This window comes from Aphelocoma coerulescens (assembly GCF_041296385.1).
Source record: "Aphelocoma coerulescens isolate FSJ_1873_10779 chromosome Z unlocalized genomic scaffold, UR_Acoe_1.0 ChrZ, whole genome shotgun sequence".
NCBI lineage: Eukaryota > Metazoa > Chordata > Aves > Passeriformes > Corvidae > Aphelocoma > Aphelocoma coerulescens.
In genome coordinates this window covers 63,928,109-63,939,717 of record NW_027184085.1, presented here as the reverse complement: position 1 = coordinate 63,939,717, position 11,609 = coordinate 63,928,109, and positions in this window count along the sequence as shown.

Sequence of the window (11,609 nt, the reverse complement as noted above, 5' to 3'; positions counted from 1 at the left end):
CCCGCTGCCGGTCACGGGCGCCGCCTCAAAAAAAAAGAAAAAAACAAAACCACACGTGGCGTGGAGCGGTGCCTGCGTGGTCCGGCTTCCGCACCCTCGCTGGCGGGTTCTCTCTCTTCATGTGGACGCGACCCATGTTTCGGAAGAAGGACAGAACCGAGAGCATCACCCATCCCCCACGGTAACCCCCCGAAGGAGGTGGGGAGCCGACAGGAGTTCGGCAACACGCTGCAAATCAGCGGGAAACTCGTGAAATGGCTAAACTGCCGAAACAAGGTCACCGGGGCGCTCTCAGGAGACGCGCTTCTTTATTTCATTTTTTCACTCCTCTCATCCTAAGGGCAAAGAGATAATTTTGATAGCCCTCTTCCATGTCGGTTTCGTCACCCTGCACACTTGGGAGTCATGTTTTATTCTGACTTTCCCCTACTTAGAAAAGGTTGAAAATGTAAGGATCCAGTGATGCTGTTGGGGTCGGGAGAAATATGCAAATTGGGGAACCTAAGTGCTTCAAGCAGTCATGCCTCTAAACACGGAGATCGCAGTTGATGGAGTCAGTCTGTTCCTAATAAAATGAAGAAGCACCGAAATAAATTCCCAAGAAAGGGACTACAAAAGTTTCCACAGTGTAACTACATTACTTCACCGACACTATTACCCCTCAGATGACATCTTGAAAGAATGTAAACTCCTCATATTCCAAAACTGGCTGCATTTAGGCCAGTAAATCTGGACTGATTTTAAAAGGCTTTTTCATCCTCCGAATCAAATGAAATCATTGTTAATTAGATGTTTTCTGTTAACATTGTTGCTATTCCCTACATTACCTGCTCACACATTTAGTGAGCTTGTTAGCACCTGGATGATCAGACTCTTTTTTTTTTTTTTTTTTTTTGGGGGGGGGGGTCGCGTGTCAGGCTGGAGAGGGTTTCCCTCTTGTACTCTTATTTTCGGGGCATATATCATTCATTCTGCTCATTGGAATGCCTCCTATGTAGATTTCTAGAGGTTATCAATATCCCTGAAAGATCTGTGTGAAGAGGGAGCCTCGTGAACCTATTCTCCTGCGAAGAAGCCTGTCAGTGATATCTACTTGGGATGGCAAGGATTCCCAACCAGCCCAGGTTTCGGGGTTCTGATCGCCTTCAAATGGTCACCGGGGCCCTCTTGCCCTTCTTGAGACACTGCCGATAGGGGGCTTAAACTTGGGAGAGAGGGGGAGGAAAAAAGTAAAGAAATTTCCGCCTGCTAGCTCGGGAAGCTGGCAAACAAAAGAAAATCCGCATGTCCAGCAACTCGGGCTCTCCAGCTCGTAGGGAGAGGCATACTGGGTGCGTTTCTCGGATTAAGGGGTTAGTAGAGGTGTTCTTTCTGCCTGCTCGGCAGACCTGAAGGGAAGAGACTTCTCCGTCTGCCTCCGCTTCGCAGCCCGCAACAAAGCCCAGGCTTGATGAGAAGGACACGAGCCGCATCCCACAGTTCGCTATGGGACAGGAGGTTGGTTATCCGAGCCCGCGGTACGGGCGGTGCGTGGTGCCTAAGAGCTCTGCAGCTGATTGACGAAGGAGGTCGGAGATACGCTAGGCGAGCCACCCCTTTCCTGGTCTGGCAGGAGAAACCGGGGGTGTCCTGTTTAATTAGGTATATCCTAATAGCAGGTGGGTTTTTGCCAAGTGTTTTGCTTCTAAACCTGCGACCTCTTCAGATTCCCCCCGGCAACACTTTGTGCCATTTAAGCCCGTCTTCATCCTGCTTAGACAGATTCAGCCGTATGCTTCATGTGTCTCTCTGCCGGTATTGGCTCCAAATAAACGGATCATAAATGTAAAACTATCCCCCCAAGACATATGACTAAGAACTGTCAAGGAGACTTTGGTCCACTATCCATGTCTATTATTCCAGTCACTCATCATGATCCCCTGTGGTGTGTCATACGTCATCATGACACTGATCCATGACACAGTTTAATGCTATTCGGGGATGCTCCGGCATAGCACAGCATCCTACCTCCACCCCTCACCTTTGTAGCTCGTTACAAATGCATCCCTTACATCGTCTCCAAAGGACCATTGTACAGCCTAAACTGAAAACCACCGTCCCAAATGCTTTCTGGTCAAATGTGCACTGCTCGGGGTTTCTAGGTATTTTCCTGTTTTAGGATTGTTTTGCCTGCCCACTCTGCCTCGTTTTTGCCTCGGATCGTTCAGCGCAGTGACTGCCTTCACCCTCCCTCCACTCCCAGCCTCGGGCAGTCCCAGCTCATCTCGGAAGTCTTTGCCTCCAGCCGTGCGTTAGGCTGTCGGCACTCCTGACATTAAACCGAAAAAGGTTCCTGTCTACACATGAGCTATCTATTCCACTCGTGGGCGAAAATAAGAATCTCCATGCTGAGTACAGGCAGGAGAGGCCAGCGAGCGGCCGGAGTGCGGCGGGAAGGGGGCTGGGTGAGGACGCCAATTCCCCTCTCTCTCCACCTCCGTGCATACTTTGCAAGCGGGGAACCCCGGGCTCTGAGGGTGTGCGTGGCAGGGTATGGGGTCTACCGTCGGACCCGGGGTCGGTGCCACCTCTGGGCTCTGGCAGCGGGGCTGAGGAAGGGATGCAAACAATAGCGTCTGCAACACCTGCGATCCACCATAACAGTGGAATATGTACAATAATATGGAGTAATTGCTCTTACCGCTTCCAGAGGGAGCTCAAAGCTGGAAAATCAAGGTTAGAGTCATCCAAACTGTAAACATTTTCCATAGGACACATCCACAGTGCAGGCAGACGGACAGGGAGACGAGAGAGAGAGGGAGGGTGAGAGAGAAAGGGAGGGAGAGAGAATTCTTCGTTTGTCTCAGAAGGGACTTTAAGATTCATTTAACATCATGTGATTAGCCATAAAGATTCTGTCGACGTGTATTAATCTGTTTAGCTACAGCACAAGGCTGAAAAACTTTTACCTGTGCGCGGTGGGAAGAAACACGAGGGCGGTGCAAGGTCAGCGGGGATCCCAGGTGCAGTAATTAATTCACTGCAGACCACAGTGCTCCTTAGTAAGTACGTCAACTCTGTCTGGAAATAGGGATCTACTTATGCACGTCCACGCAAGGATCTCACGCGTGCTGTGCAGGGAAGGTGTTTGGCTGCATGTGAGCACTGGTGTCCCACCTGTCTGCAGAATTTCGGGACTTGGGCTTGTGTGATATGCCCCAGTGTCAGGTTGTAGCATGGGACGTTCACCTTGCTCTGTGTGTTTTCCCTCCGCGTGATTTCGCGGGTGTTTGTGTCACCAATTATTAAACGCAGACAATCCCACTCGGTGGTTCAGAGTTCACCAGCGGCTGACACTGAAAATTTAATGCTGACTTGGAAATTACACACGCAACTTATGAAGTGTGAAAGCGTGCAAGAGTGGCTGGAATTTCCATCTGGGTAGAGAAGGTTATCCCATACTGCGCTGAGCTAGATCAGGGCTCAAGAGGTCAAAACCTACCTTCACGCTCATCCTCACCCTTATACTCCTCAACCTCACCCTTATACTCCTCAACCTCACCCTCCAGCCTGCTTCGTGCCCACCCCGTGCTGCTCCCTCCCCTGCCCAGCCTGAATCTCACCTCACACGCACAGACACCAGCACGAGCAATACCTGCCTCCTGCTCCACCCAGGAGGAACTTTCCCGCTCACCACCTCTTCCCCCACAGCCGGGAGGAATTGCTCCCTGCTCCCTTCGGTCCCCAAGACTCCGAGTAGTTTCACAATCTGCATATAAACCACCGGGAACAAGCGGCAGGTTCGGGTTTTTCCAGGAAAATAAACAAGTAAAAATACCCAGCTTTATTGCTCTTGTAGCAGCGAGACAGGATGTCTCTACTTGTAAAAGGCGGGGGAAGACAGTACGTTAGAGTCACTACCACCCCCCTGACAAGTCATTACGCCTCTAATTCCCCACCGCCCCCGCAATTAACCACACCTCACGAGGACGCTGCTCACACTCAAATCGGGCTGAAAACTAAGGGATCCCATGGAGTCCCAGAGGGTGCCCGGGATGGGGAGTTCCCCTCAGACGGCCCCGAAAGTGCAGCAGCTCCGGGGCCAGCCGCGGAAGCGGAGAGGAGCGGGGGCGGGAGGGCCGAGTGGCTCGAAGCGACGCGGAGGGAGTGCGCGCCAGCGGAGTGGCCAGAGGCGGGTGGCGACGGAAAGCCTCTTCGGCCCAGGTATGACCCTCAGTGCGCGACGCCTGGGAGACTATTACTTGGGCTGCCAAAGCTTTTCCCTTTTTTTATTTTTTTCCCTAAACTCCTCACCCCGCACTGGTGTCTTGACCCACAACACAGTCCAGCAGACAATTCTGTTTATCTCCTTTACAATAGCAATTTTATGGGGTACATTGCCACACATACAGCAATGAATATGCATAGAGAACTGCGAGGGGATATAAATGCGTACGGCAAAATGCCACCTTCCCTACCTGTCCCTTTTTTAGCTAGTTCGAACAAAAGGCATCGTGCATGCGTTTTGTGGCATTGAATTAATTCCAGATATTTGGTACACAAACTTGGCGAGCCCAAAGGAGATTAATTTTCCAGAGTAATCCAATTAAAAGATTTTTAAACTAATCTTTTGGGGGAAAAAAATAGTGCAAGGCTAAAGAGGAAAATCGGGTTTATGACAGTGATTTATTGCACCAGTTTGGTCTACAGAAAGAGGCTTTCCTTTATTGAAGATGACCACCCTTTTCCCTCCCGCTGTGAGGTCGCAAATATACCCTGGTATACATGCGGCTGAATTTTTTTTTTTTTTTTAAATTTAGTTTTGTGGAAAGACTACCCTCCAGGCACGAATCTTGCTTTTAAGCTCCAAGGAAGGGAGTTTGGTCGTTCAGCAGCATCCTAGAGTTTCAAAGGGCTAATAGATTTATGGTCTCTTTTCCGACGCCCATCCAGAGTAATTAGCACATATGTTCTAAATAGATGATAGTTTTGTGAGCAATAAAGCAATTATCCATCGCTAGAGCTGACAGCTCCTCCAAATAAACTCCAAGCAGCAGCTAATTGGAGAAGTCATTTCAGCTTCATTGTCTGCAATTAGTCCTGCTAAACTATTACACCCAAACTACCTGGTTTGAGGTTTATTTATTCGTTTCCATTTGCATTTACAAACGTTTACTAAAGTCACGCTTAACTTTTCCAAGCGAAGAGCGTCTCTGGGGCTTCTTGGGGTTTTGGGGAGGGGGGTGGGGGGTGAAGGCTGAGAGGGTTCTGGTGAGGTTTTTTCTCCTTTTGCATCCAGGAGAGCCACCCTCTCAGCGGTGCTGGAGGGCTCAGTCGTGCACAAACGCGTGTCCACTTTGCTGAGCCGGGGAGATAAAACTCTGTTTTTCCGACCGGTGCAACCAAGAGAAAGGCGAGGGGAAGGGGAAAGAAGGAGATGGGTAATTCTGCTAAAACAACAAACAAACAAACTTCCACCTGACCTCTGCATTTAGAGACAGTCTGGACTACTACCCAGTACTCCACCTCGCAGGTCTTTCGGTAGAGGAGGAGCCCGTGTGTGTGAGTGTGTGTGTCCGCAGCCGTGACTGGGGACACGGTATCTTCCTGCCCTTTCCCATGGCATTTAAAGATCGGAAAAGATCTGTGGGTCGCGGGAGCCTTTTTCTGTCCACCTCCCACAACTGCCGCCTCCTTAGGGGTGAAAAAACTAAACAAGGCAATGGGGGCTGAGGACTTGTGCACAGTGAGTGGAAAAAATGTGTTAAACATCAGTTTGACGCCCCATCGGAGCTTCAAAATATACACCGCCTGGATTTCTTCTACTTAATTTAATCCTTATTGGACTGTGTTTCTTCTCGCCATCTATTTACCAGAAGTCCCAGCAAAACGTACTTCGGGAGAGAAGGAGGGGGGTGACACACGATGGAGGGGGGAAGGCTTCATTTGAACCTCCAGACTTAAGCAGGTATTTAGCAGGGAGGCACTCCAAGGAGTTTGAAGTAAGTCTCTAAAGTCATGACTTCTGCCCAGGACTTGAGCTGCTCCTGGAGTGGAAAAGATTTGTGTGTCGGGATGGGAACTTGTAGCCTTAGCAACAAAGTAGTCACATGAAGGAATTTACAGCAAAAGCATCCCAGACTGAGAAAGAAACGCCAATTTCTGAGCTGGTAGGAGGGAAGAGATAGTGCCCTGGATTGAGCCTCCAGAACAAAGCCTCTTCTATTTGCCAGAGGCCCCCAGGTTTGCCCACCTCTTTTTTTTTTTTTTTTTTTCCCTTAAGTATACAAAGAAAACAGCCCCCCCCCAAAAAAAAAAAAAACAAAAAAAACAAAAAAAAAAAAAAAAAAAAAAAAAAAAAAAAAAAAAAAACAGAAACACCAGCCTTGGCAAGATGATCCCCATAAACCTGCGGACACCTCCGTCTGTGCCTGGCCGATGTGCGGAGTTGGTTGCCCACCACAGGGCGGCGGTTCCTTGGGGCTACCCACTCCCGGCCGGCGGGACTGTCTCTCAGTCCAGGTATCCGCAATAAGCGCAAATTACGAAAATCCAAGGGTCTGAGGGTGAGAGGGAAAATAACGTCGGGTCCACTCTTCCTGTTGCAACTCCGAGCATCACTCCCCGAGAAAGGTCCTCACAGCCCGGGCACCGAGAAGGAGTCTCTTGTGGTGCTGGTTGCTCCCCACCCCCAGACAACCCGGCCCCAGGCAGGGAATACCCTGGCGCGGGGGGGAAGGAAGGAGGGTCGGGGCACGCTTATGTCTCCGCGGAGGCGCAGGGTGCGCGCATAGCAGGCTTCGGCAGCAGGGGCTGCCCACGCTGGTCCTTGTCTGATGCACTCAAGGGCACGCACCCCTTCGGCCAGGCAGCCCCGCGCAAAAGCATTTTCGCAGCTCCCAGAGCATACACACAGTTGTTTTTTGTTGGGGTCTTTTTTTTTTTTTCATTTTCCATTACGAGCGATTAGATGGTGTCTATTCAAAGTTGCTGATCCAGAGAGAAAATAGGAGTAGATAAAAGGAGATTTCAAGCGACCTCCTCGTCCCTTTCACACCAACCTGAGCCCCAGAATAGCCAAGGATCAACTCGGACAAAAGCCCTTTCCCTTTCCCTTTCAGCTTCAGAAGATTCGATGGAAGGGGTTAACAATAAAACATATAACTCTAGACCCGTTTGATAGGATCAGGCAATTTTGTGTAACTTATTAACGACACCATTGGATATGTCTGGGCTTAACCTCTAGAAACGTGTGAATAATTATATAAAAAAAAAAGAAAAAGAAAAAAGCCTTTGCATAGAAAAATATGTAGCAGTCATTTACCGCTTTTGTATTGGGCTGGAGCGATCTGCTGTGTTTATTCTGTTTCGTTTAAACTTTATCTACAGCGCACCCCCGTCCTCCCCACGCAGACAGAATACGCCGTAATAAACATATCTTGCTCCTGACAGTTTCAATGGAAATGCTAAGGTTTATTACTCAGATCAACTTCTGATGAATAAATATGATTATGTCGCTGCTGCTGAGTTTTTTCCTAACAAATATACTTTTGCACAGTTTTATCTCGGATGCAGGAGGGAAAGTGACATTAAATACTTAAACATCTTGGAGCCGGTCTCTGGTCTGCGTAAAGTCCAGCTCAAACCTACTCCTGACAGACTAATCCCAGCAGTAAAAGAAATGGGATCTCTGACAGGTAACTATTAAGGAAATTATTATATACTGCAGTCGATGGCGTTGTCACGACAATCTCATGACTTACAAACTAGTTTCCAAACGTCAGCTCTTCATCAAAATCTCCAGCCCAGTTCAGAATCATAAAACCACCAAATTCGGCCCTAACAGAAGCCAAATGTTTCAAATACAGTCAGAGCTGTTCAATGCAAAGCGTCATGGTAGTGGCTTTTGTAAAATTTTGTTTCTCTTGGCTTCAGCGCTCAGATCACCGCAGCTTTATTTGTGCCGAATGTAAATATTTGGTCCTGGATTCACGAGTGTGTTGAAAATTAATCCCAAGTTTTCCTTATACAGGAAGGTTTGATTCGCATCCAAAGGTCATCAGGTTCTGTTCTTGAAGCTCTTCTTAGGAATTGCTACACTCCTCTGTGCTGTTAGAAAAGTGGCCTTCGCTTTGGGTGCCTTCTCTCCCGTCTTCATACAGACAGTGTTATTTTGTTGTATGGTTTGTTGTATGGTTAGTTGGTTGGGTTGGGGTTTTTTTTAGTTTTGCTTTTGGTTTGGATTTTACTTCCAGGCGCAGATTTTTTTTTTTTTTTTTTTTTTTTTTTTTTTTTTTTTTTTAATTGGAGAGAGAAGGCTGACTGTCGAGTGCTCAGGCGTTTCTGTTTGTAGGCATGACGAGCGCCTGCTTTCTGGTTGGCACTGGAGTTCGGTACTTTTGAGTGCTAACAAATGACAAACCCCGGCTCGGCGCGGACCCGCTGCCGGGGAGGCTGCGGGAACGGCAGATTGCCTTCTCGAGGGCGTGGCGGGGGGAGTTGCGAGGGCCGCTGTCACACTGCTTTTTTGCCAATCCCGTCCAAAACAATTCCAGGGAAGCAGGCGATGTGCGCGGAGGGGAAGGGCAGTCGCGCCTCTGGGTTAAACATACGCGGAAGGCGAGGAAGAGCGGGCACACCTCGGCGGGGTGGGATACAAAATACCCCGTGAGTTGTGAGACCCGCTACGATGAGCAGCAGCTCTGGATATCGCGGGGATGTCAGCCGTGATTCCAAGATGATGTTTCACAGAGGAGACGGGGGAAAGAAGTACGCTCCTAAGAGTGGGGGTTTTGTTTGGGTTTTTTAATAAATAAATAAGGCAGGATATGCATGATGGCGAGGCCCCGGGCATGTGCGGCAGACGGGTGTAGGGGGAGCTGAGCAGGGAAAGGTGGAGGGCCTTGTTTCCCAAGGTCAATCGCCTTCGGTGGAATGCATTGAAACGGCCTGGGCGGTGGGCTAGGGTAACTGTGACAGGGATACCAGGAGGGGGGAGAGAGACACCCACCCGGAATATTTGAGGTGGGATGGGCAAACCCCCAGCATCAGGCTTCCTTTAGAAAGCAACGAGGGTCGGCACAAAGCATCCCAGCGTGCATCCCTGAGAACAGGGGCGGGGTGGGTGCTGCAGGAGGCAGCAAACGAACAGCACGGACCCCCCTGGGATGAGGTAGCCCGACTTCTTCCTGTCTCCCCAGGGTGATACCACTTGCCGGAGACCACCTGCTGAGAGCAGGGGGTGACTGCCCTCTCCTCGAGGAGCACCACCTTCTGCAAGCCCACCGTGTGTTGCGTTCCTCAAGAAACTTAGTTATCTTTCAGGTCTGGCTGGGGGGGAGGCAGGAAAGGGGAGGAAAAAAAGAAAGGGAGAAAAAAGACAAATGGAGAAAAAGGCCTGTGAGGAAACGCCCCAGCATCACTGTTGGGAAATGAGGCCTGGCTGGGCACCATCAGTTGTGGAGGCCTGGAACAGCACTGCCACGCCCAGCCTGGCTGGAGGGACCTGGGGAGCAGCAGGACCGGGACACACAGTTAAGACTGGGGAGCTGTCCCGGTGTGACCGTTCACATCCACTTTGCAACAGGCCTGGCCCAAGTGAGGGGCTGCCTGGAAAGCTTCAACCAAGGGATCCAGGCAGGGGGTGGGGGAAACCCCAGTACATCGCTCTGGTTTTACAGCTTGTAGGTGTCCACAGGTCAGAGATGGGCATGACTGCAAACGCTAAAAATTGAGAGCAAGAATGACATGTTTTTGCAGATCAAAGCTGTTCACTACACCCTGTGTAAGTGTGCACTTACTGTCCTCCGTCTACCCCATTCCTTAGGTGTGTGCATATATATGTGTATATTTGTATGTACATCCCTGTGTGAGAGAGTACATTTTTATAAATATATCCATGTGGAGTTTGGCAAGTGAAGCAGCCTGGCCACTCACAAAATAATAATACCATCAAACAATTTTACCATTTATATTATACTCTAACCCCCCAATCCACCTCCCTCCCCGTCAGAAACAGAGTGTGAACGTTGTCACCACTAATATCCAGAGCAACTTTTCCTTTCTGGAGGGGATAAGAGAGGAACCAGTGCCATTCCGGGTTGGGTTACATGAGGGAGAGGGACGGGGGTGAAAAAAGACTCAGAAAGGGGGAAGAAAACCAAACAAAAACAACCAAAACCAGCCCCTAAATCCTCCCAAAACTCTTCCACCTTCAGATGACAGCCTGGACCCTGGCCTGGGGAAAGTAGCATCTGGTGTGACAGAGGGAAAATTACGTCTCCAAGTTCCCAGTGCGGTCTCCTTTATACATTCCAGATCCACAGAGGTTAAAAAAGGAATCAAAGCTCATTTCCCAATTAAATTTGAGTTGTGACCGTTTAAAAGTGTTCCTGTAATTTGTCGGGGAGAGGAAATGCCTCTCGTCGACTGAACTGTGCTTTAACCTGGTTAGCTGAGGCGTGAGACTTTTTTTATTGATGGATGTCCAAAATCCCGGGTCCTCTCCCCAACAGGCTATACTGCACAGCCACAGGACGTCGGAGATAGGTTTTTCCTCGGGACTCCCGCAACTTCACCGGCCCTTCGCCCATCGGCTATTTCTACAAACCACGTTTAAAATTTGCTTTCCCTCAGCACGTAGCGAATGAAAACGACCGAGCGTTTCCAGCCAGGCGAAGGTAAAAAAATTCTCCCTGCCGCACAACCCCCGCTGCCCAGACCAGCAGAGTCTGAGCATGTTTAGGCTCCCTCCGTATTACAGTTGTGCCCAGCCCGGCTGGAAAACATCTGATTACTGCCCCTGTAATCTGTTGACACTATCACCCAGATAAACAAGCTGCCATCGATCTTTTCATTAGGTGATCAAATAACAAACAAAGCAGGTGAAAGAGAAGAACGTTGGAATGCTTGCACTTCCCCAGCCCGGCGCCCTGCCGCTGCAGCTGGCCCTGGGACATCAGGTCGGTGCCTGCCGTACCCGCGTGGGTCACCTCTGTGAGACACGCGCGTTATCTGAGGAGGGGAGCAGCGGAAATTCCCACACATGTTTCTATAGGGGTAAAGGGGAACGGAAGCCAGGAGGGAGAAAAAATCTCGGACAGAACGAGGACTAGGCGCGTCTCCCTCCTCCCAAATAACGGGATGCCCAAATACAATGACGCCAGTGGAGGAGGTGGCCCGGGGAGGAGGATTGGGGAAGGTCTCCCTGCCAAGTGTCGCGGCCCCGCTCCCCTCCCTCTGCCCTGAAACCACGAGGAAGGAAGCGGCGACTTGCCTGGGGTGGCCCGGGGAGTCGGGACCGTCGGCAGGGTGCCCGGTCCGGGAGGAGCCGGGAGGCTGCTGCTGGGTCCGTCCACCTTCTCTCAGGCTTTCTGCCTCTGTGTCTGTGTCTCTGTCTCTGTCTCTCTCCCTCTCTCTCTCTCCCCCCCCCCCCCTTCTCTCCGTGCCTTGCTCTGCCTCTTTTACTCCGTCTCTTCACAGTCTGGGGAGTAAAATGTAGATGATATACATACGGAGCTTGCTTTTTTTGTCCTGTTTAATCTTATTCGTTTCACCTTTTCACTGACCAAGAGACAGGACGGAGACTTTATTTGGAAAGAGGGAGAGAGAGGAAAGAAGCTTACTGTTGC